The following is a 26,864-nucleotide window of genomic DNA, read 5'->3' as shown; positions in this document are numbered from 1 at the left end:
TGAAATAACCAGGTCAGACAGTTAAAACTGTTGAACTAGTAGATACATATTGACATAGTTTAGGATCAAGCCACAGTTAATGTGTACAAGGGGAAAAGACAAATGAACAAATTAACTAACCATCTTTCTTTTTAGTTTTCCTTTTCCAGTGCTAATTATTGGCTTCTCTAAGTACAGTGCCTTAGTAAATGAGAATGTGTTCAGATTTCAAAAGTCTTCTTTTTTTACACAAGGGACTACATTCAGCAAATAATACTGTTATGTGTTAATGGATGGCAATCATGGTAGCCATTCTTTTTTGGAGTGGGGAGGAGATTTACCATGCCAAGCACTCAGACATTTTATATACATCCTCTCAATAAATCCCCAGTGCCCCAGAGGCTGGGTACGATTCCTTTTACTGACATTTATTGAGGATCACTAATAAACCTGGGATTTTATGTACATCTTTCTGGCTGGTAGGAGCTAGAGGAGCTCTTTGAACCAATGACGTCTGTCTCCTGAAATGTGACCCCTTTCTTCTTTACTTACAGCCTCAGTTTGAAGCAGAGATGCAGTTTTTGTAATAACCATGGGAATAAGAGATTCAACAAACAGAGTTGACACAAGCTTCTAGATTTTCCATTTCCTGGCTGTCCAAATAGTCAGGAACCAGCAGTGATTCCTGGGAGCATGCACTTACGATGCTGCGAGTAGTCATACTGATAATGAGCCCAGTTACAATGTGTGGCTGGTCCTGTGCCAGGCAATGTGAGAGGCTCTCTGTAAGGACTCAGGGAAGGCTCCCTGAGCCTCAAAGAGCTTCTGCTTTAACCTGACATTTCAGAAGAAGAAACTGAGTTTAGAAACTTTCCCATGTGTTTGGCAAAGACGTGATGGCATCAGGAGCCAAGCAAGCTGACGTCTGAGTCATTATACTTATATACTTTGCTACTTTGCCACATTGCAAAGCAGTAGTGGATTTTTTAGGTCTGGAAAATGTGTTTGGTAATACAACAATAGTAATGGCTTTCGTGTGTGTGTGTGTGTGTGTGTGTGTGTACCCTTAAATGATTGCTTTGTGATATGTGAAAGTTCCAAGTTTTCTTTTTAAGATTTTTAGATATTCTTTATTAGCATATGTTTAGTTTAAAAAGAATGAAGAAAAAGCATTCTCTCCAAGGTTTTAGGATCCCTAAAAATCCTGAAGGAGGTAGTGGAGACCTTAAAGTTATGCTCCATCTATCTAAAAACTGAACTAAAATTGATTTACGGATAATAAAGCATCAGAGAGTAACTCAAACAGCAAGTTCATAGAATTATATTAGCTCAATGAAGACACGTGCATTATTGCAAGTTGATGGTTCTTTGAGGAACACAGATGTGGAAATGGAACATTCCTTAATAAAAGTTATAAATTAGAGAAAAATACAATAAAAATGAGAATTCTTATAGGGAAAAGAAAGAAAAACAGGAGTCCTGATTGACAAAGCCCTGGGAATCTTTGATATAAAGGGTTTCTGTTTTTGTTCCTCCGGAAACATTAACAAATATTTTTTAAGACCCATTGCTATAATTACTATGTAAAGCAGTATGCAAAATCCTAGTCCTTACTGTTAATATCAGCAGTAATAGCTGTGGTAATGATCTTGGGGTAGAGCATGGGGTTTCAGGCAGCAACTCTATCAAGAACATCAATAATTTTTAAAAAGATTCAGCTATTACTTGAAAGAGGAGAGAGAGAGAGAGAGCGAGAGAGAGAGAAAGAGAGAGAGAGAAAGGGGGTGAGAGTCTTCCTTTACTGGTATACTCCCCTTATGGCCGCAGTAGCTAGGGCTTGCCCAAGCTGACGCCAGCATCCTGGAACTCCATCCAGAACTCCCACGTGGGTTCAGGGGCCCTAGGACTCAGACATCGCCCACTCCTTTTGGTGGCACGTTGCATGGTTGTGGAGCTGGATAAGAAGTCAAGCAGCCGGCAGACAAACCAGTGCCCGTATGGGAAACAGGCAGGACTTAACCGGCTGTACCATGGGCCTCAAGAACCTTCATTTGAATCCTTCATTTTTTGGGATTAGTTTTGTCCTCCCATTTGCCTCATTAGTAGGGAGGTGCCTGTGTGTTCTATGCACGTCCAGGTACCAGTGGATTGTGTGTATCTCACGTGTGTGTCGCATGCCTGTACATTATGTTTTTTTTTTTTTTTGTGGGTGCCACATTGCTCTCGCCTTCTCTGCCAAGTGCAGCTGCACATTACAAAACTGTTCAGAGAACGGATTTGGAAGGGTGATAAAGCATTCGGGTTGAGGTGTGGATTTTTACTCCCACATCATTTTGCCATTAATTAGAAAAGCCTCATCACCAAATCCTTTCCTGTCTCTGAGGAGAGTGGAAGTCTTTCAGGAAGTGACATGAGAGAATCCGGCTGTCAGTGTGCTGGGTCTGTGCCTGCACGAACAAGGTGGTTTGAATGTCACAAAGAGATTGTGACACCCAGCATTCCCAGGTATGTCGCCAGCAAATTCACTGAATAGGAAATCCAGATTTGACCTGGTTCTCAATTATTAGCCAATTGTTTTGGTGTTGTTTGAAGACAGCCCAAGTAACACTATTAATTGGGCAGAGATTAGCACATAATCAAATCACATCTGCTTTCAAAATCAGAGCCTGCTTTATCAAAATAACATAAGGTGTAAAATAATCCACAACAACACAACTTTCTACTCCTGGTTTTAAAAAAATAGGACTGAGTGGAACCATGTTGGTACCTGCTCTGATCTTGGACTGTTATCAGTCTCTTCTTAGTGTGCCTCCACATTTCTTGCTGTTGTTTCAGAGACACCCCCTCCTCTGGTTCCTGAGCCTCCCAGGCTCTCCACAGCTTGCTTTGCTCCTGTCGGCACTTGCTCCAGTTCTGATTCTCAGCCAGCACTTGTCAAAAGCAAGGTAGGAATCCTCCGTGGGACCCTGATTTACCCTCAGGGACGTTTCTTACTCTAGACCTGTCCTCCCCTCCTCCTTTTTCACAGAGCTCTTTCTTGTCTTGCGATGCCTTGGCTGCTGCTGGTCTCACACCAGCCTCTGAAGACGCAGGACAACCCTCCCCACTGTCTACACTCAGGCAGGTTGTGTCCCAACACACTAGGTCTCCATTCTACTGACCAGTGCTTTATTTCTGAAGCACATTACGTAAGACTGGCTTTTACAAAGCCTCGTCTACCACATTAGGCTTCACCACCTGCTCCTGAATTTGCCCATGCCTTAAGTTTCCTCTTCTGTCTCTTCTTTCTTTGACTTCAGTTGAGCAATGGATCACAACTGCAGTACGCAGTGCTTTTTTCAGATAGTAGAAGCGCAATCATATTGCTCCTGGGTGTCATAGCAGTCGTTTACTGGGTTATCCTTGAGTTAGTGGGTAAGATGGACATTTTTCTTAAGGCAGTCTCTGAATACCGGGAAACCTGGAACAAAAGCGTGCATGGACTAAAATGGTAGCCAGAAGGGTGTCCAAAGAGACTCCTGCTGGCCTATTTCAAAACTTAGAGAGTCCAAACAGGGGCTCCCTGATTTGTTAGCTGTTCAACTTCTGAGTCCTGTTTCCTAAAACACAGAATGGAAATCATATTACCTACTGAGCTAGCCCAGTTTTCCTTATGATAATAAACTAGTTGATGCAGGTTACCTTATAGAGAAAAGAGGTCATTTTGGTTCCTGGTTCTGCAGGTGCAAGGTGTAAGGACCTCAGCTGATGACAGGTTTCCTACAGGCAAAAACATGCAGTGCTGTAGAGCAGAGGTGTACGTCTGTGTCTCTCTCACTTTGCCTGTAAGCCACCAAGACCTAATCACAGGAGCACTGGCCACCAGGACTTAATCACTTAATCACAGGAGCTCTACCTTAAATACCATAATCAAATTAAGGTTGCACCCTCTTAATACCTTTATCATACAAATTCAGGGATTAATCTGTCTGAACTCAGAGGGATTGGCAAAACCAAAACCAACCATCACAATTTCTTACAAGGTATCGTGATGAATAAATGTGATGATGTGTTTTAGACTTCCAACAGATCACATGGTAGGTTCATGGGTATTACATGCTGCAGTAGAGCAAGAGAAGCTGACCTCCTTAGGCGATGCAAAACTTAAAATTGTTAGCATAGTCATGTCTCAGAGGAATTCTGAACATTGATGAACACAGATGAGCATAAACTGCCATAAATGAAGTTTCTGAGAAAGCTGAGTCTTATGGTAAGCTGAGTCTTACACTGACTGTGGGCAGTGGGTGCTCAGGGGATTTTACCCATTGGGTGGTGGTGAAGGAGGAGGGACAATTAGCTTGTTATCCCTCCGGCAGTGCCTCTGGTGGAGAACAGACATGACCCAAATCTTCAGAAACTATGAGAGGAAGGGAAGCTAAGTCTCTGGAAAGAGCTGACAATTGGAAAGAGACTTAGCAGGAAACGGGAAGGCAACTTCATGAAACAATGAAGCACAGAGGTCTGAAGATTGAAACATGGGGAAAAGGAAACATGCAAACTTCAGGCTAGAAGCAAGACTCCGTGTCTGCGTGTCTGAGCTTTGGTTAAAACCAGACGCTAATAGGAATACAAGGAAAGTCATTTGTGATATCAGCTACAGAGCTATAGAGGTGTGTGTGTGTGTGTGTGTGTGTGTGTGTGTGTGTGTGAGTGTGAGTGTGGGTGTGCATGTGTGCTCATGGGGCAAATTGTTGCAGTGACCTCTCGTCTTCACAAAGGCTACTACCTGTAAATCTGCCTGGATCTTGTCCTTTCTAAGCACCCCAAGGCCTTTGAGTTTTGCTTCCCTTCAGTGTTTATCCTGTCCTCATTGCATCCTTCCCAACAATGGAGTGCATGTTGAAGTGTTTTCCAAGTTAAAATCAAATCAAAACCGAACCTTCTGTGTACCAGGTGTCTCCCTTCAGTCGGTGCCTCCATTCCGTGTTAGCCATCAACATAAAAGCTCTACAACTGTCAATGGCACTGCTTTTATTTTCTCATCTCTTTGACTGCCCCTCCTTTGCCCTGCAGGTGGCTCCTGGCCACTGAAAATTTCACTGCATCATCTACGGGCAGTCTGCACCCAGGGTCCACTCCCTAAGAATGGCTGTTGTTCTCAGCCTGCTTATCGGCTTCTGCAGTCCTAGGTTGGTGGTGGCTGTCTTTGCTGCTGGCTGTTCCCTTCAGTCTCTGTGGCTGCTTCCTTCCCTTACTGGTGCCCAGGGCTTGGTTCTACATCTTTGATTCTTGCTCTGCACTTACCTTTCAGCTCATCTCCTCTATCGCTGTGGCTTCCAGAACCTTCAATATGTCTCTTGTCTAGAAATCTCATTTGAGAATCAAACTCATATATCCAACAGGTTATTTGATGTCTCTCCCTGGCTATCTCGTAAGTGTCCCAAAAGAAACACATAAAAATAGTGTGTTTAATTTTCTTTCTAAACCTATCTATAGCCATAAATGACATCACCATGGATGTGGTTGTCCAAGCTCAAGGCTCTCAACTGACTCACAAATTCTGTTGTAACTATCACTTTCATTCATTCATTTGTTCCATTAGTAGCTGCAGTCAATTCTCAGTTATTGTGGTAAATATGTTTGGTAAAATTCATGGAACGCTGACTTAGTGAATACTGAACCCTTGATTTTAGAGAAAATGCAAGGTTAGGTTCCTGTTAACCTCTGGCCAGAACATTTACAATTACTAATCAATGTGTTTTGTATTTCATTTTTTAGGGTTTATTTATTTCTGCTTGAAAGGCCAGGAGCCAGGAGCTTCTCTGGGTCTTCCACAAGCTTGCAGGAGCCCAAGGACTAGGTCAGCTTCTGCTACTCTTCCAGTGCATAAGCAGAGAGCTGGATTGGAAGCCGAGCAGCGGAACACGAGCCAGTGCCGCTATGGTGGAGAATTAGTCTGTGTGCCACCACATTGCCCCATTTGTGTTTATCTCTGTTTAGAAGACCTGATTTATTACATAATTGTTAACATTGAACTCACAGACAGTAACATTGTAGCTCCCACTTGAACAAAGCTTACTAAATGTATGTGTTTTTTCCCCATGAAGCACATCACAGTCTGTGCTCTCGGCAACACTAGTCAGCCATTCAATACTCTGCCCAGGGGGCATTCTAAGCAGTGACAGCACCAGGAAACCAAAATCGGAGAAAGGTGGCACTAATGGATCATGCAAAGGCTGTGTGTTCCCGTCATGACACTTGAAACCAGAAGGCAGAAGACGGTGCCGTTTGATCTCAACTAGGATTGCCCATGACTCCACCTTTCCACCTGTTTGTGCATGTATGTGAGTGCAGCAGTTCTGGGCACACAGCACACTTCAGTGAGTAAGTAAATGATCAGATGTGGAGTCTATGAATAACAAGGATCAACCTTGTCAAGAGTTACACACTAGGTGCTGTGCTAGAGACGGAGGTGATAAAAAAACCCACACAGACCTTTTTATTTTGTCAGAGCTTATTCAGCCCACGTGCAGCCATTGCCTGTCTCGTATTCTTCCCCGTACTGCTCTGGTTCCATCCCTAGAGGTGGCGGCGCCACTGGCAGGTGCAGAGGGCGCTGCAGCAGCGGTGATCTCTGAAGCTTGAGGATCCTGATCGAGGCAGTCTCACAGGTGGTAATGTGCCATCTGACTTGCAGCTGGTGGTCTCACCATCATTTATTCAACGCCCATTCAGCAGAGGTTTATTGAACGCTTTCCATGTGTCAGTTCTTGTAGTTGAATTGGAAACTAGGATTCATTTCATGCATACATTTTCCTAAGCTATAGTACGTGGTTGTTTCATGAGATGCTAACTCTGACATTCCTGTGAAGGAATTTTGTAGATAGCTCTACTTTAACTAGAACTTTAAAGCACACTTTAGGGAAAGGAAAGAAGATTCAACAACGTGAGTGGATCCCACTTGATCAGTTAAAGACTTAAGTGCAAAAAGTAGTTTTCTAAGAGGAAATTTTGCTTCCAAACTACAGAATTAACTCCTGCATGAGTTTTTGGCTTCTCATTTATCCTATCATTTTCTGATTTGCCTGTTCTTGCCATTGCATAGCTATTTTCTTAAAATAACTTGTTTACACACACACACACATATGTGAGAGATCTCAAAAAATTTTATGGAACCTGCATATTATGAAAAACTTGTGCATGGTTTTCAACATTTTTTGGTTCCACAATTAACCTGTCTTTATTATTATTAATTTTCCGTTATATGAGTTTTTGGGTATAAGGATTTCCTCCTCCACTTCTTCTTCCCTCCCCATTCTCCACCTCCCCTACGACTCTCCCCCATATTATTACAATAGTACAGTCCATCAGCAAGTTACAAGTCCAACATTCTGGCATTGACGATGTTGCCATGTATTTTCTGAAGTATCTGTGTGTGCCTGTATATGTGTATGTGTTTTGGACAACACTAACCAAGCTGGTGAGGCATCGGAGCAGTAAACAAAGCCATGTGATCTCAATTTCACAGATGGGAACGCTTTTTTGGTCCTTCTGAACTCATTGAAACTTCGATCTTGATGAATGTACCCTGCATCCTTGAAAACAATTTGTAAGTTGGTCGAACGTGGTATTTGAATGATTTCCATATTTATTGACATTTTTGCCTAAGATGTCTTTTAATTGTTGAGATATGAATAGAAATAAGTTCTGATCGTACACTTGTCAGTTTCTCTTGGACTTCTGTAAAAATTTCTTTGTGTTTTGTAACTTTATGTGTGTTGTAGCATTAGGTGCATGTCATATTGAACATTGTCACATCTTCTTTTTAAAAGACTTTATTTAAAAGGAAAAGAGAGAAAGAGAGAGCAAGAGAGAATACTCCTATCCACTCTTAACTGAGCAGAAGCCCACATCAGCTGGAGCTGAATAGGGTGGGAACTCAATCCATGTTTCCTGTGTGAGTAGTGGGGACCCATGTGTTAGGACTACCATCTGCTGTTTCTCAGGGTGTATATGGATAAGTAGTGATAGCTGGGGAGTACAGCTAGAAGTCCAGCCCAGGCAGTCCAGTAGAGGCCATTATGAAAGACAGATCTCAATCAGTGAATTAACTACGGATGAATGCTAACCTGTTGTATCTTCTCCATGCATCGTTTTGAAGTATTCTTTGTCTTTGATGTTACATTTCTTCCACAGGTCTATTTGATCTCATGTTAGAATTGCCATGCTAGCTACTGTATTATTATTATTTTCCTGGGATATGCTTTTTGTAACCTAGCATATTTATATTTATTATTTACCTAGCTTATGTAATTCTGTTCATTTACTTTTAATCAGTTCATATTTCAAATAAATATCTCACAGGTAGCATGCGGTCTTGCTTTTTAATCCACTTGAATAATCTCTGACCTTTATTAGTGCATTATTGTATTAATATTTACTTTAGTCATTGATTTATTCGGATTTCGTTCATTTTGTTATTGTGTTCTCTTTTCACACTTATTTTTTGTTATTTGTTCTTCTTTCCTGCCTTATTTTAGGCCTGATAATTAAAAAAACTTTTACTGTTATCTATTAAATTACATTCTTTTGCATTTTCAGTAATTATCTTAAGGACTACAATGTACATCCTTAACTTTCTATCATCAACTGGAGTTGATATTGTACAACTTCATGTAAAACATAGAAACTTTGGGGTTGATATGGTGACATGGCAGGTTAATTCTTTGCTCTATGTTACTGGTACCCCATAAGAGAGCCAGTTCATGCCCTGGTTATTCCATTTCCAATCCAACTGCCTGGGAAAGCAGGGAAAGCAGTGGAGGATGGCCCAAGGCCTGAGATGTTGCACCCACATGGAAAGCCAGGAAGAAACTCAGGGCTCTCAGCTTCAGACTGGCTCAGCTCTAGCCATTGCACCCATTTGGAGAACCATTAAATGGAAGGCCTTCTCTTTGTAGAATCTGCCTTTCAAATAAAATAAGATAGAACTTTTGTATGTGTATAGTCCAATTTAAGTTTCCCAACCTCCAGGTGGCCCTTTTGAGTTATGGCTCTCATATGTATGGCGTAAGTCCTACACAGGCATGTTATTTTTTCCTTAAGCAGTTGCACAGACTTTGTAGAAGTTAAAAAGAATAATATTACTTAATGCTAACTCATATTTTTGCTATTTCCAGTGTTCTTCATGCCTTCCCTAGATCTGAGTCCTGATCTGGTATCTTTTTTTTTTCTTTCAGTCTGATCTGAGGAGCTTTTATTGTGTATATATATATTAGTGATGACTTTTTAAAAATCTGAAAATGTCTTAATTTTGTCATTTTCTTACAGGTTAATTTTGCTAGGTATAGGATTTTGAGTTAACAAATTTTCTTCTCTTATTTTAAGGATTATTTTATCTTTTGGCTCACAAGATGATCATTCTCCTTTGTGTCTAATGTTTTTCTGTTTCTGCTTACACGATTTTGTCTCGTTATTTGTCAGTTTTGTTATGATCTGCCTAGGCATGGCTGTGCTTGTCATTACCTCACCTGGTTTCTGTGTGATTCTTCAATCTGTGAAGTATATAGGTTGAAGAATCTATATATTTATCAGACTTCAAGAAATTTTGATCGTTGAGTCTTCAAATATTTTTGCTGCTCTGCTTCTTATTCTGAAATTTTATATGTGTGCTAGAGGTGTTAATTTTATACTCCACTCCTAAGGTTTTAATGTTAACCCCAGCTCTAAGGTCTTTTCCCTTTTTAAATCCTGTTTTTCTTCCAATACTAAGATTGGATAGCTTTTCTGGAGCTACCTTCAACTCTCTGACCTTCATCATCTCTGGTCTACTGTTAAGCCCACCTTGTGAATTTTGCATTTCAGGTATTTTATTTTTCAGTTCTAGAATTCACAGTTTAAAAAAATAATTTTTCTTCTGAGACTTCCTATCTTTTATTCATTGTGAGCACATTTCACAGAACATCAAAGAGCATAGTTGCAATAGTTGCTTTGAAATTCCTCTTTGCCAGTTCCAACATCTGTGTCGACATGTTGTTACCCTCTGCTGAGTGTATTTTCTCATGGTTCTTCACATTCTCATGTCTCTTTGATTGTCACATAATTCTGCCTTTACCCTCCACATCGTGGCTGTTTTGTTGTGGTGACTCCAGATCCCATTTTAGAATTCTGAAGCATGCCGACTTCTTGTTTTGCCAGAGGATTGATTTGATTGGCTTTAACTTCAAATCCTGTCTTTTGGCCAATAACTCAAATTTTGATGTAGTCCTTTAATCCTTAACTGTTTTGAGCCTCCATAGAGAAATGGATTTCCAAGAAATAAGAATAGGGTAAAATTGCAGAGCAGCATAGATGTTCAAAGTGAAAATGGGTTAGAATTTGCACATGGAATTTAGGCCTCTGTCTAGTACGCTCTCTCTTTTTTCTGTCTGGGATTCTTGCCTTTCATGTGGTTGTATCAGAGTCTGTCCTCTTGTTTAGACCAAAAATGGCAATTGTTACTTTCCCATCAGTTTGAGTTAAAGTGTCCTATACACTTATGACTCATTTCTAACATTGTAAAAATGGCAATCTTAGAGCCAGTATTGTGACCTAGAGTGTGAGGCCATAGCCTGTGATGTCTGCTGGCATTTCATGTGAGTGCCAATTTGAGCCCCAAGGGCTGCATTTCTGATCCAACTCTCTGCTAATGTGCCTGGGAAAGCAGTGGAAGATGGCCCAAGTATTTGGGGCCCTGAATCTACATAGGAGGTCCAGATGGAGTTTTGGGCTCCTGGTTTCAACCTGTCCAGGCCTGCTGTTATAAGCCTCCAGATCCCACATCACATCCTCAGAGACCCCTGGAATTTTTTGTTTGTTTGTTTCATATTTTTGGTTTTCCCCTAGAGTTTATAGTTGTTCTCTGAGGAACATTGGTATTGGAGCAACATTCCATTTACAGGGCCATGTTACAAGTGACACTCTGAATATCTCCTTTCATGTTGGACAAACCGGGTTTCAGGCTCCCGTGACACTTGTACCTCTTCAAGAAGGGACACAGCCAGGAATCAGGGTTTTGTGAGGCTGAAGGACAGAAGGTATTTCATGGTAACATGTTGTTGACTTTCATGTTAGTAATTTCACAGAAGTTAGTGAGAGAGAAGGGGCTCTGATTGTTATGTGTGGTGATGGTTGAGTTAGGGGAAAGAATGCTTTGGCTTGAAAGTCAGCTACAGTTTATGTCTGGGTTACAGAAATTGTTTCAAGCAAGCTAGCGTTACCATAATCTCCTCGGTGGAAAACTTAATGTAATGGTAGCTACTGCTCATAATGACTATGCAGATTCAGTAAGATAAAAAGCTTAAAGCCCCTGGTATCTAAGGTGTTCCACTGATTTCTCCTCTCTCTGTATTTTCAAACAGCCCATTTTGCTTTGCAGTGGCTTTGAGTTGGGAGAAATAAAGTGAAACTGGAGAAACCAGTTCTTCAACAGGCTATCAGAATTACACTGAGTAAATCTTGATCAACTGATGTTTATTCTTTAACAACTTTCTTGTTTATTGTACTTGTATGAAAAGTACCCACGTATACACAAACCTGCTATCTGCTATGCTCCCATGCAAGTGCCCACCACAGTTAGGTCTGGGCTAGATGAGAGGGCTCATGTGTGATGTGGCTATCCTAAGCATCATCTTCACCACCATGAGGAATACCTGCCACTAGCTTTTTTTTTTTTGGAATGAATGGGTCCCTATGGTATGTTACCTGAACATGGACGTCAGAGAGGCCTGAATTTCGATCGTGGCTTTTCCAATGACATGCAGTGCAGCTTGGGCCAGTTATTTTCTTGAGGCTTCAGTTTACTATCCACAAAATAGAAACAATAAGTCTGACTTATTAGGATTCTGTGATGTTTTGATAGGAACTTGCCTGATACCAGTGCCTAGGCACAGCAGGCATTCAGTCCGCATTACCTGTGGTCAGTGTCATTGGTACTTCTTTAACACACATGGGAACTAACATAAAACCATGATATTCAAAACTCAGAAACAAATATTCACTAGGAAAAAAGTGGAGTCAAGTGAAGTTCTTTTAAAAGATTTTTGTTTATTATTTTTGTTGGAAAGGCAGATTTACAGCAAGAAGGGAAGACAGAGAGAAGGATCTTCTGTCCACTGGTTCAGAAGTGGCTGCTCCCACGAGAGGTGAGCTAGTCCAAAGCCAAGAGCCAGCAGCTTCTTCCTGGGCTGCTACACTGCTACAGAGCCTCAAGGTTTTGGGCCGTCCTCTACTGATAATTCAGCCAATGAGCAGGGAGCTAGAAGGGATGTGAAGCAGCTGGGACAGGAGTCGGGATCCTGGTGCTTGCAAGCTGAGGATTTAGCCACTAGGCCATTGAGCCAGGACCCAGTCTGCTTTCCTAGATAGTAATGCAGCCATTACAGTGTGTTGGTGAAGCTGAACTATCAATAGGAGAGAATTGGTGTGGGAAGTTTTCCAATGGACCAAGTCAGGCACATATCAGGCCTAAACTTCAAGGATTAAAGATGGAATTAAATATTAATTCCATTAACAATTATATCTTTTGGGATCTTATGGAATGTTCTACTGACATGGTCTTTTTTTCTGTTTATGTTCTAGCTTCATGCACAAAAAGCAATGATTCTCTTCTGACGTGCTTGTGTGACACTGAAGTTTCTTTTTCTTTTAAAATTTTTTCCTTTAAATTTTTAAAATTTAATTTTTTTTAATTTGAAAGGCAGATCTACAGAGAGAAAGAGAGAGAGAGAGAGAGAAAGGAAGATATCTTCTATTCACTAGATCACTCCCCTAGATGTCTGCAACAGCCAGAGCTTGACTGATCTGAAGCTAAGAGCCAGGGGCTTCTCCCATGTGGGTGCAAGCTCCCAAGGTTTTGAGCCATCCTCTGCTACTTTTCCAGTTAAGAAGCAGGAAGCTGGATTGGAAGTGGAGCAGCCAAGACAAGAATCAACGCCCGTACGGGATGCCGGTGCTGGCAGACAGAATATTAGCCTGTTGAGCCACTGCACCAGACCAACACAGGAGTTTCTTGACAAAATTAGACTCCTGATAGCAACACCTGTGTGCTCAGACGACAGAAGATGCTTGCATGGGCCTGCCTGCCCTTCTCTAGTAGGACTGGCAGCTTGGAGCAGGCATAGCAACTGCCAGACTGTTGAAGAGCCAGAATGCCACTAATCTGCACGGCACACAGGTGTCAAGAGAGGAGTTGGAAGGGAAGAATCACTTGTAGAGGACAAACTTGCAGTGGTAACAGGAGGATAGCCTGGATGCTGCCATCTTCAGCCTGCGGAGGCTGAGGACAGAAGGACATGGCAGATGGACTCCAGGTAGCCCCAGGGCCTTGAGGGCTCTGCTTGCAGTGGGAACAGGAGGAAGGACTCAAAGACCTGGAAGCTCTCATCTTCAGCCTGCAGAGACTGAGGACAAGAGGGACGTGGCAGATGGACCCCAGGCAAACCCAGAACCCTTAGAAGCAAGGGAACTCATTGGCACATAGCAAGCATCGGTAGCCCCTGGACTTCCACATGCTTGATTGATCTGTTTGACTTCTTTTAAATATGCTTCGGGCTCATGGGCCTCTGGACTTACGCCAAGCGACTACCTGGCATTTAATGAAAATTCAGATACCCTTATTTCTTGAGCTTCTCACAATTCTGAATGTTACTCCTTTATCAGATGCATAACTTGCAAATATTTTCTCCCATTCTGTTTGTTATTTCTTCACTTTGTTTGTTGCTTCCTTTGCTGCAAAGAAACTTTTCAATTTCATATAATTCCAATTTTACTAATTGTATTGCCTGTGTTTTCAAGGTCTTATCCAAAAAGTCATTGTTTATGCCAATGGCTTGGTCTGTTGCCTGTGAGTTTTGCTTCTAAAGTTTAATTATTTCAAGTCTTAAATTGTGATTCTTTGCCCATTTTGAATAGAATTCTATGTAGCATACAAGTAGGGGTTTTGTTACAAACTTGCACAGGTGCAAATATGATTTTTCCAACGTCATTCATTGAAGAGGCTGTTCTTTCCAGAGGATTTTTAAATCATATTTGTCAAAGATAAGTGATTTATTTCCAAACTTTATACTCTGTGCCATTAGTGTACATGAAGTTTCAATCACACTAGCCTCATCTTGTGATGCTCCTGGCTTTGTTTTCAGCTTTGTTCAGTACTGTTTTGGACTTTGAGGGTCTTTTGTGTTTCTCTGTGGATTATAGGATTATTTTTCTTAGTTAAGTGAAGAATGTCATTAGTGTTTTTCAGATTGAACTGAATGTATAGATTGCTCTGGATAGTATGGGCATTTTCATGCTGTTTCCAATCCATGAAGAGGGGAGAGATCGCGATTTTTGTGTCCTCTTGTATTTCTTTCACTAGTGCTTTTTTTTTTTTACTGTCATTGTGTGTAGAGGTCTTGCACATTCTTGGTTGAATTTATCCCAGGGTTTTTTTTTTTTTAATTTACATTGTGAGTAGGATTGTTCTCAGATCAGTAATAAAATCCTACTGATTGACTTTGCATCTTAAAACTTTTCTGAATTCTCTCTTCTAATCGTCTTTTTATATAGTCTTTCGGTTGTCTTATGTTAAAACCAAGTTATTTGCAAAGAGGGATAATTTAACTTCCTTCTTCCCAATGTTTATACTCTACTTCTTTCTCCTAATAAATGGTTATAGCTGAAACTTCTAGAACTATATTGAATAACAGTAATGAGAATGAACCTCCTTTTCTGGTTATAGATCTTACTGGAAATATTTTCATCTTGAAATGGACAAAGAATATGAAAAGACATTTTATTTTTCACAAGAATAAATACAAATGACTAAAAAATACTTGACAAAATATTCAAGATCTGCAGCCACCAGGGAAACACAAATGAAAAACATGATGAAAGATCTTCTCACTCTAGTTAGGATAGCTACTCTTGAGTAAAGAAAGAGAACCAAGAACAAATGCTGGCAAAGATGTGGAGATTCCCTAAAAAACTAAAAATGAATTTACTCTGTGACCTACGTATCCCACTTATGGGAATATATACCAAGGAGGTGAGATCAGCAAGATTGTCGCAGCCCAATTCACAATGACAAAGATATTGGATCAACCTAAATGTCTACCAGCTGATGAAGACAACGCAGTGTGCAAGCAAGATGGAATGTTATTCATCATCATAAAGATGATGAAATCTTGACATTTGGGACAAAATGGATGCAACTGGTGGTCGTCACATTAAGTGATACATGTGGAGCTTAATGTATGTTGAGAGGGTGTTTAAAAGAGAGTCCCTCAGAGAGGATCAATAGATCAGCAATTGAGAACACAGTCATTAGGTTCATGTGTGTTATTTTTTTTTAAGTTGGAAAGGAGAGACAGAGAGAAAGATCTTTTGTCCGCTGGTTCACTCACCAAATGGCCACAATGGCCAGAGTTTAGCTGATCCGAAGCCAGGAGCCTGGAACCTCCCCTGGGTCTTCCATATGGGTGCAGGGTCCCAAGGCTTTGGCCCATCCTCACTTTTGCAAGTGCCTTTTCTTGTCTGAATTCTCATCCAGCATGTGCCCCATGAAGGATGGGCAGGGTCTGTCTTTGTCACTTCACATATATACCTCTTAGCTCTGTGCTTGGCACCATTCAGGGACCTGACACATGTTTGTTAAATATAAAGTATTACTCATATATAATCTTGTTTCATTTATTTTTTTGAATGGAAGGCATTTATCAATTTAAAAGTAGTAACAGGTAATGTTGTTTTAGTACCAGAAGGTCATTGAAATTTCTCCAACACCTGTACAGATTTCCGGGTACAGAACAGAGAGCCAGGGCAGTAGGCAGCATCTCATGTGTGTGTCCTAGTTAGAGTCCTGGCTGCTCCATTTCCAATGCAGCTTCCTGCTTGGGAAAGCAGTGGAGGATGACCCAACCCACGTGGGAGAAATGAGATGGAATCCTGGCTGCTGGCTTCAGATCTACTCAGCTCTGTCTGCTGTAGCCACTAGAAGAGTGAATGAGCAGATGGAAGATCTCTCTCTCTCTGCCTCTTTCTCTCTGTGTGTAAATCTGCATTTAAAATAAATAAATAAATAAATAAATAAATAAATAAATAAATAAATGCATAAAAAAATCAGAAGATGTTGTAAGTGTTTGGGCCTCTGTTATGCATGTGGGAGACCCAGATGAAGCTTCTGGCTCCTAACTTGGACCAAGCACAGCCCTGTGCGTTATGGCCATTTGGGAAGTAAATCAGTGGATGGGAGTGTGGGAGAAATGGGTCACTGTGAGTCTTCTGTGTCTGTTGGCAGTGGATTCAGAAAGCGTCTGACTGCTTCCCCTGACGATACGACACACAGGAGCAGGTGCGGAGCCCCACAACAAGCCGGCGGCACGGTGCCCTGCCTTCCTGGATGCTGAGCTGGGCCCTCGGCTCCTGACGGGCTGCCAGCACTGGCACTATTATCAGGGTCTGAAAGCTGCCCTGCTGCTGGGAGACAGCATGGAGGAGCGGCCCACTGGGATTGGGGTTGATAACTTTTTATTCTGCCACTGATATAGAATCAAGGGGGCACAGTGAAATCACAGGAATAGAAGAAGGGAACTATCTCTGGCCCTATAGAGATGTCTAACGAGGGTGACAAAATTATAGATTTTTACATTACCTCTCTTCCCCAGGACACTGAGATATTTACTGCACATTAACAGGAGGGTCTCAGTGATCTCTGACGTAAGGAGATACAGGTGAGAGTCTGGGGAGGACCTTGTGTCTGGAGTGCAAAGGGCAGTGTGCTCTGAAGAGAGATGTGCACAGAGAACTCGGGAGACCTCTGGAGTGCCCTGTAAGTCTTCACCTGAGTCATGACCTGCACAGAACCCCCTGGGGCTGGGCAAAGACCTGCTGGAAGAATTAGAGAGAACAATCTCCAAAACTCACAAGAAACTAGGAATAATTGCTCTTTCTCCTGGAGTGTAAGACTTTGTAATTGATGAGCCATCAGGAGGATTATTTAGAGGGACTCTGCCTTAGTTGGTTGAAATTAGCCCTACACTAAGCATGACTCTGTTTCTGCCTAATAAAGCTTAAATTCATGACCAGAAAGGAACACAGCATTTCCTGTTATGCTATTGGTGAAGCAGGAAGGATCTTAACAATATTAATAACAAGATAAAACTATTCAGAATCCAATAAGATAAAATCACAGTATCTGGCAGCCAATAATTAATAATAAAAAAACTAGCAAGCAAGTAAGAAAGTGTACAATCCATGCAGAGGATAAAAACCAATAGCAATCTAGAAATGAAGTAGACAACAAAATTATTAGACAAGAACATGGTATATATTTAGAGATCAAGAAAAAGTATTGAACTTATTAGAGATCATACTATGGGAACTAAGGAAAACAGAATGCTTAGAGATGAAGTCTGCAATTTCTAAGAGAGAAATATACTGGATGAAATTAATGGCAGAGTAGATAACCAGTAGGACATGTGATGAGTTTAAAAACACAGTAGAAAGTATTCAAAATGAAACAAAGGAGAAAGAGGCTGGATAGGAGAGTGATCGGCACAGCCTCAGTCAACTGTGGCACACATGTGATTTCCAAAAACGTGCCAAGTATTGGTGAAAAAGCATTTCAAGGCATGAATTGAACTTTGATGGTTGAACTTCGATGGATGCCATAAATCTACAATTCCAAGTCTTAACAAATGCCACAGAGAAATGAATACAACCAAAGCAAGGCACATCGTAATTAGATTGCTTAATGTCCAATGATAGGGGAAAGTTAGAAGAAGCCCAAGCAAGATGGTTCATTGAGTGTAAAATAACAAACAACATCAATGTATTTGTCATTGGAACAAGAGAACAAAGCAACATTTGAAGTATTGATGGAAACTTATTGTCCACTTAGAATTCTGTATCCAGAAAAGATACATTCCAAAAACTAAGACTAAACAATTCGTGATACACAGAAGTTGAAAATCTTGTCACCAGCAGCCTGGTTGTGTAAGAAAAGACATCCTCTGGACAGAAGGATACTGGAGTCTGTATAAGCGATGAGCAACGGTGGCCACAGTCACTCTGTGGATCAACATTACATACAAGAACCAATCATTTTTGCCTGTTAAAAAATAACCACTTAAAGTCAAAAGAAAACAATGTATTTGGGGTTTATAAGGTATCTAGAAACAAACTACAAAGGCCAAGTCAGAGAAATGAAAGAATTATATGCCTGTTAGTTTCCTGTAATATTTATGTAATATCAATTTAAGGTGGTTTGTGATAAGTTAAAGGCGCATTGAAAGAAACCTTAAAACCACCAGTAAGTTAATACTATGAAGATTTCTAGGGCCCGGTGGTGCTGTGGCCTAGTGGCTGAAGTCCTCACCTTGAACGTGCCAGGATCTCATATGGGTGCCGGTTCTAATCCCGGCAGCTCCACTTGCCACTCAGCTCCCTGCTTGTGGCCTGGGAAAGCAGTCAAGCACGGCCCAAGGCTTTGGGACCCTGTACCCATGTGGGAGACCAATATGGGGTGTGAGCATCTCCTATGGCTACATACTCGTTGTGACAAATGCCAATCATCCAAAATATTTTAAAACAGTAAAGTATTTCCTAATTTACATTAATGTGCCAGAATTACATCTCCACAATTTTGGAGAAGTTAGTCATAGAAACATGGTATTTATAAGAGCTAGGAGGTATCATATTAATGTCACCATGCTTCTCCATTTCATTTATATGGAAATGAACATCCAGGTAAATTTAATTTAAGTTACTCATACTTATTATCAGTCAGTGGAGAGTAAACAACAATAACAAAATAAATCACCCCCCTCTTTTTTTTTCTGTGAAATTTGCCTGGTGTGGATATCTGAGGTTTATAGGCAAATCAGGTCCATCATAGACTGTCCCAGGGAAGGAAAGAACAGTGTTCAAGAAAGCTGAGAGATCAAACTAAAGACTGAAACACTATGGAACCTCTAGGAAAAGCAGCATCTGAATGGTACAGTTAATTCCAGGGCAGCTGTCTGGTCCCAGTGAACATGATCTTGAATTCTCTAAGTAAGGACTGGCTTCAAAGACCTAAGGTATTAAACTTCAAAAAAGCACATTTGTGGAATTAATCAATCTAATAAATATGGTGCAGTGGGAAGAAGTATTAAAATCTATAACTAGATGGAAATTTAAACATCTGAATAGACACTGTAATTACAGCATAGTGGATTACAATTGCTCTGGAAAAGAAGATTGGAGATTGCTTGCTCTTTGCGGAGTGGATTTACAAAGGGTGGCCTAAAAACCTGTGGGCAAAAAAATGTCTGGCTTAGAAAAAAAAAAAAAAGGAACAGGAGAAAATCAAATAAGAATATACAGCTCAAGTTAGGGCAGCCAAAGAGCAGGGTGAGTTAGTGAGAGCCAATGAGAGTGGGGCAGGGTTCTGTGAACAGACCGAGAGCAAACGGGGGCAAGGAGAAAAGAAGGTCAGCCTATGAATGAAGAGGATGAGAAGATTGAAGATGCCTTTGAAGTTTGCTGGGGTATCACAGCATCCCCGCTTACCCCGCCAATTATATTTGAATAAGAGAAATGAAGCAAATAAACTCAGACAATGAAAAGGAGTTAGGATTCATCCACAGCAGCATTTGATATAGCACAGGGAAGAAACAACCCTGCTACTCAAAGCTGGAAGATGGTACGGCATGGCGCACGCCTTAGGAGGGTTTTGTAGAACTCAGGGAAATAGATAAAATGTTAACCATTGCAAACGGTAGAAACATTTTAATAATAAACATCTGCCCAAATGGATGTCAGTGTTTAACAGAATAGTGGAATTGATTTGGACAGAGAAAAAATGTGTAGCATATGAAGAATAAAACATTACTGTTGTTGTTAAATAGCCTGGGAGTTCAGGCATTTATACTGAGCTATTCAGCTCATGCTTTAACACTTGTGAGCAAAACTTTCTTAAAGGAACTATATGATATTAGAAGGAGAAGTAAATTGATCTTTAATAACTTCTTTTTTTATAATAGAGATGTGAAAATAGATCCTGCTGTCATCAGCTTTTGGATATTAAGAAGTATAATACAAAGATGGACTCCCAATGAAGCTGTTGGAAATGTGTAGACAATGGGATGTTGGACTGCCCGACATTGTCTGTACCAGCAATGTCAGGGCACACTTAAATAACAAACTGACTGAATCCCGGCTCCTTATGAAGGACTAAACTATTGTAACAACATGGGAAAAATCAATTGGGGGTGGTATTTTCAGGGGGTGGGAATCCCAGTCGCTACGAAATTGTGCCATAAAATTCAAAATAAAAATTTAACCAAAAAATAGAATAAAGAAAATTACTTGTACTGTCAGAATTGCAAAGAGAGAGGGAGAGACAGAGAAATCTGATAGTTCACTGCCCAAATGGCTGTCATGGCTAGAGCTGGGCTGCTCAGAAGCCGAGAGCCAGGAACATCTCCCACATGGATGCAGGGCCCCAAGAACTTGGCCCTTACTCAGCTGCGCTCCCAGGCCATGAACAGGGAGCTGGATTGGAAGTGGAGTGACCTGATGTCAGTGAAGATTTTGTGCTGGCCAGATAATTAGGAGTTTTGAAGCTAATTCCAAGACGACCTGTATATATTAGAGCAACTAGCATCTGCCTGCTTCACGTCACATTGGGACTGTGAATCTTAGCTTCCCCAAAACCATATTTATCTAAATATGGTTTTCTGTTGTGTGGAAATATACCCTTAGTTTAGATGTAATTATATTACCTGGAAGGATAAAATAAGTTGTCCTTTAATAACATTTAATGGAGGGGTTGATTTGGATTGATTTTCTTAAAAAATGAGGTGTAAAGGTTTAAGGAAATAAAAAGTAAAATTAACATAAGATTCCCTTATTAGTCCTCTGTACCATCCTCTGAAAGCAGGTTCTGTTATAATTCCATTTTGCTGATTAGAAAACAGAACCTCAATGAAGTGTAAGTCGTTGCTTATGATCAATTAGCTAGTGAAGAGTAAAACTGATATTTAGAAGGGAACAGGCATTTTGGAGAGGAGATTGGGCCTGTGAAGCAGCAGGGGACTCCAACGACAATGCAAAGAAGTAAGGAGCAGTCCCTGCCCCACCCAAGCCTCCTCTTCAATGAAGCCTCGTCTGTTCTTTTTCCGCAGTAGGGTAGAGAGCTTTAATGGAAAGATTATATAAGCCTACAATTCTGTGATCTGCAATTCCATTGGAAAGTCAGGGCTGGGTAAGTGAATTGGAAGACTGGCATATTTTGATAAGAGGTAGGGAGGGCGTTGAGAAAATGTCAGAATCTGGAGTGGCACAATCTGGTAGCGGCACAAGGGCTCCTCTTGGTATCCTTCCAACATATGTCTCACCAGAATCATAAGAAACTCTGCTATTAACATACACATTTACCTGAAACACAGCCCTGAGTCAGAGTGAACACTCTAAGGTTTTATTCATTTCTTGATTCTTCTGTCTAGCTGTGGCCCAGAGAAGAACCAGCCCACTGATATTCAGGTAATAGCTTAAAATAGGCTTGTGTTGCCAAGGCGGGGGATGGTGGTTTGAGATGCGGTTGTTGGGGGAGCCAGGTGTGCAGAGCGGCTTTGAAGAGAGATACCTCGGCAGAGCTTTGAACCGTATGTGGCCCTACGTACTTCTGGGAGAACTGCAACGTGCCAGCTCAGCTCTCTGAGCTTGCTGGATGTTCAGTCTTTGTGGTTCTAAAGCTCTTGTCACGTAGTGTCTCTTTGCTATAAATATTAACGACATTATGGAGCAGGCTCTTTCTGCTGGAGACCATTCCTGGTGTAATATGTTGTGCTCAAACTGACCCTGGGATGGCAAAATGTTGGGAACTAGTGTATTCTATGGTTCTGTCCATGGATTTCTTCCCATGAAAGCAAATGATCACTGAGTAACCAGATGTCAGAATCAATTCTAGAAAATAGACTCCAGAAACTTGGGCTAAAGCACATAGTCAACAAGACCTTGAAAACAGAGGTAAGCCAGCAGGGATACCTCCACAACCAGTGGGGAATGAGAGAACACTACAGCAGTCAGTACTCAGGTGCAGTGGATGCGAAGTGACCTGTCCAGATGACCCAGCCTTCGCAAGGCCACGTTGACACAGGCAAGCCTGGATTCTCTTTATGTGAATTCACAGAGTGTAGAGCCGAGATTGGAAAAGCACACATCTGTACAAGCAACCAGAGCTAGGCAAATTCAGAATCAGTCAGACCAAAACTTTCTAGGAAGGCCATGGGAGGTTGGTCCTGAAGGGCAGGCTGGGTAGGACCTATACAACCTAGGCAGGACTCACGTATGTTGTGGAAGGATGTGGGTAGAGAGAGTAGGAATATGGTATTATTTGGAGCCAGCCAATGAAAGATGGAAAATTCAGTGGGCTGGTGTGATGGCTCAGTGGCTAAACCCTCGCCTCGTATGCTTTAGAACCCCATACGAGTGCTAGCTCATGTCCCGGCAGCTCCACCTCCCATTCAGCTCCCTGCTAGTGGCCTGGGAAAGCAGTAGAGGATGGCCCAAAGCCTTGGGACCCTACAACTGCATGGGAAACCTGGAAGAGGTTCTTGGCTTCAAATCTGCTCAGCTTAAGTTGTTGCGATCTTTTGGGAGGATCTTTCTGTCTTAGTTTTTCTTTGTGAATCTAATCTGCTTTTCCCACCAAAAAAAATTTTAAAAAATCATAAAAATAATAAAAAAGAGAAATTCAGCAATTTTCCAAGCTAGGAGCTAATATTCAAGCCATGCCAATCATTAGGAAAACCCAGTTAGAAATACTCCCCTATGAAATGAGGCTGATTTTTTCCTGGAAACTCATAAAAACTTGGTTGTCTTTGATTTTGGATTTGGCTCAAGGTGCTAGTATTCTCGGATGATTGTGAAAGCTCTGTGTCTCTTAGGAAAGGGCCAGGGAGGCATTGTCTGCTTCCCCTGACATTCTCAACCAGCACTCTGAGGGATGGCCTGGGTTTTGAATATCAGAGTATGTTTTTCGGCCTTTTTGGGCTGCATGTGGTGCTACTCTAGTGACTTTTCCTCTTGGTTTGAGTCTTCCTCCATGATCTCTGGTTCCAGTTTTTCGACACAAGCAGTGATCCAGTCACATAGGCCCTGAGGAAAGTAATGATGTCGGTTTACTGATTTATGGATTTCTTACTCATTCATTCAATGAATGTTTATTAAAAGCTATTGGGATTGTTGCCCTGAATTTGACAGTAAACTACTGAGATGCAATGCTTGCTCTCCAAGCCCATGATAGGGAGGAAGGTGAGACAGAGAAGTTAAGAGCTGCTGTACCATATTGAGATTAAGAGACCATGACAGAGATACACATGGGTGTTGTGCGACCACAGGCTAGAGATGTCAAACCCTGACCTGGATGATCAGGGACGATCCTACGAGGTAGTTACAATTTACTACTACTTTCTTTTTGATTTTAAAAAAATATTTATTTTTATTTTAATGGCAGATTAATAGAGAGAACAGACTGGTTCATTCTCCAAGTGGCCACAATGGCTGGAGCTGAGCTGATCTGAAGCCAGGAGCTTCTTCCAGGTCTCCCATGTAGGGTCCCAAGGCTTTGGACTGTTCTCTATTGCTTTCCTAGGCCACACGTGGGGAGCTGGATGAGAAGTAAAATATCCAGGATACAAACCAGTGCCCATTTGGGGTCCTGGCATGTGCAAGATGAGGATTAAGCCACTGAGCCATCGCACCAGGCCCAGAATATGCTACTACTTTCTGAACAAACCCTCTCCAGTAAGCATGAGAATGGCTGCGATCGCCACACATTTACCTGGAACATGTCAAGGTATTATCTTCAAGGCTCAATGCATTTGCAAGCCTTTTATCTCTAATTGTGGATTGAAAGAGTATTTCCGGTGGAAAGAAATCTCAGGCTTCAGAAAATGGATAAATTGGGCATTGTTTCATGTTTATAAAATATTGTGAGCAAATGAATATGCTGCTTGAGAAGGATGGATATGGTGTGATTCTAAATGACTGAGTCCGAAGACCTATGCATTCTACTAAGCCGTCACAATGGAAAGCCATTGCCCAAACCAGCGGGATTATTGCAGCACCTACAATAGATGAAAGGATTCTCTTCTCTATGCATAAAGACCATTCAAAAATCATTAGGGAAAAAGATAAACAACCATGTAGATAAATGGGTAAAGTCCTTGAAAAGACAATGGTGTTCAGTTAATTTATAGTCTTTTTATACTTGCACAACATGTACAAGAAGAAAGTTCAGGATTGTTACAGAAAATTTACAAGAAAGCTAATCTGACACATTATAGTGATAGGCATATTATTATTGTGTTGCATGATAATTAGACCTCATTTGCATAAATCCTGCAATTAGTATTACTTTTAGCTAGCCAAAGTTTCTGTTCCTTTTCTCACTTTCAAAGTTTTCTTAGTAAGTATAATTATTGTCAAAGATGTCACTTTCCTCTCCACACATGCTCTCCGTACTTGTAAGCACACAGGCTGGCTCGTGCAGGGGTGTGGAAAACGCCCTTGATCAGCTCCCTACCCATCTGCCCTTCTGCCCCGACTGCATCTCTCCAGGGTGAGCTAGGCTCTCAGCTGGCAGTTGCTTCTTGGCTCTCACCAAGTGTCCCTTTGAGGAAGACTTCTAGGCACAAAGTCTGTTGCTTAGGGGGAGTGGCTAGTCTTTTGAGGGAGACAGGGCTTACTTCATGCAGCAGGTGCAGAGCAGAGAAACGAGCCTGTCAGAGATGGTGACTCAGCAGAAGGTGGTGGGAAGGGCAGAGGAACTGGACTGTGAGTGCCAGGGGTGAGGATGGATGGGAAGAGATCCCAGGAGGACCAGCTGGGTGGAGAGTCCGTACCTCTGGCTGCAGGCCCATGATCACAGTGCAAGGACTCAGTACTCCCAGTACATTCTCCCCTGCACCAACTATAGTAACCACTTTCGAAGGGAGCAGCCCAGACCCCTGAGAACAGTCATGTGACCTGGGGAACAGAACTATCACAGCCCTCTCCTCCGACCTCGACCTCTGACACTTTCACTCCTTAAGCAGCTTCACCATGTTAAAAGCAGTTTGGTTTTTAAGAGCTTTCCCACCTCTGCCCTACACATTGTTTAGTTGATGCATGAAATTCCTTCCATGGGAGATAACATCCTTAATTCCCCAATTAAAGATAAGAGGCTTAACATTGCTTGGGTGAATTAATGTATTATTGCGGAGGTGTGTTTTTAAATCAAATATAAAAGCCTTGCAATTATGAGATCCTCTGGTTTTGTTGGACTTCAGAAAAGCATTGAGAAGGCAGAGGGACCAAGGAATGAAAGCTGGGTACAGCACAGCAGAGTGTTAATGGATCTGGAAGGAGAGGGAAACACCCAGGTCCCAGGATCCCTGTGCCTCATATTGTGAAAATGTTGTGGCTGAGCCAGGCAGTTGGTGAACAAACGTGGGGATGGTGGGAGACAACCGTGTGCCAACGAAGCAGTTATCCCTTGGACCCCTCAGAATCCCTAGGATCTACATCCCTGTGCGAGATAGCAGGATCTGAGAATCTGATTCTGCTTTTTGGTTTTTCTTCTGTTTTCTTCCGATGACAGCTGGGCGGGAGTGAATGAGGAGGTCTTGGGGTGTGGAGCCAGCTGCTAGATTTAGCGACCAAGACCAGCTTTCTGTGACTAATGCTGTCATCTGTAAAGTCCTCTCTTTACTTTACGGCCCCCTCTTGGTCTTTTATCGTCCTGTAATGACATAGGGGCAGGTCCACTCTGTGGGAATGTATGAGAACACATTCTGTTATTTTAGTCTGTGCAGTTGTCTATACCAACATTATTAAATAACAGTGACTGGATCTCAGAAACAGGAACTGGAGGGTTGCAAAGGTTAATGAGAGCATCATTAGGAAGCTGGTGGACTGTTCGCAAACACTGCTTCACACTGAAGTTATTTAGGAATGTGAAGCTTACATGAGTCCCTGGAGGAAAAAGGAGGATATTACAAGCATAGATATTTTATTTATTGTTTTCTCTCCAAGCACTAAGTAATAAACAGATGAAATCACAAGGTTATAGAATTGTATTACCTTTCAGTTTTGGCCAAGTAGAGCTTTAATTTTCTAGCTGGAGAGAGCTGTGATTTGGGGCAGGAGAAGGACAGCCGTGAAATCTCCACATAAGGGGATTTGTTCTGGGCTTTAGAGATTCCTGGGGGAAGAACGCACAGGGGGCTGGATGATCTGGAGGGAACGCACTGGATTAAGGGTAAGCTCCGGCCCAGAGGCAGGCTGGTCAGATCTGCAGGCATGCCTGAACATGAATCGAGCTTTTTGAGGTCCAGTAATGAATCAGGGCTCACTTTCTCTACCAGTCCTTCATGCACTGCTCCTTACTCAGCATCAAAAGATAAGTGCCTGATTTCCTACTAGGTTGCATGTCCTGCAGGAGATCTGGGGTCAGCTGGGCCTGGCCACAGGGGACAGGACTATTGTGTGGTTCTAAGGTTGGACCTGATCATGCTGCCCGGGCAACTCAAAACCCCAGGAGGCTCAGAAACAAAAGTTGATTCCTTGCTCCTGCAGTGTCTACCATGGATCTGGCAATGATCTTGGAAGCCGCCTCCACGTAGCACCTAGTCAATCCAGAGTGCTTTGGTCTTGTGATCTGGTTGTGTCAACATATGGCCTCCAAACTCTTCCCCCAAAGGCAAAGAGGGCAGTGGGAGAACCTCAGGGAACTTTGTGGACTCAGCTTGAAAGAGGCAATTTCATCTCACGTGCTGCTGACTTGGAGGTGATGGGATATCATCATTGTTCTGCCATAGAGAAAACCAACCGTAACTCACTGCACTTGGAAAAGGACTGGT

General features: G+C 41.8%; 1 pseudogene; it reads right to left on the bottom strand.

The window, feature by feature from the left end:
- The window catches only part of LOC101531134 (5-hydroxytryptamine receptor 4-like), a 29,905-nt pseudogene extending 3,599 nt beyond the window's left edge, over positions 1-26,306 (bottom strand).
- Positions 26,307-26,864: the final 558 nt, after the last annotated feature.

The sequence above is a fragment of the Ochotona princeps genome, chromosome 2 (assembly GCF_030435755.1).
Source record: "Ochotona princeps isolate mOchPri1 chromosome 2, mOchPri1.hap1, whole genome shotgun sequence".
Classification (NCBI taxonomy): Eukaryota; Metazoa; Chordata; class Mammalia; order Lagomorpha; family Ochotonidae; genus Ochotona; species Ochotona princeps.
The sequence above is the reverse complement of the archived record's forward strand: the minus strand, read 5'-3'. Positions and strand labels throughout refer to the sequence as shown.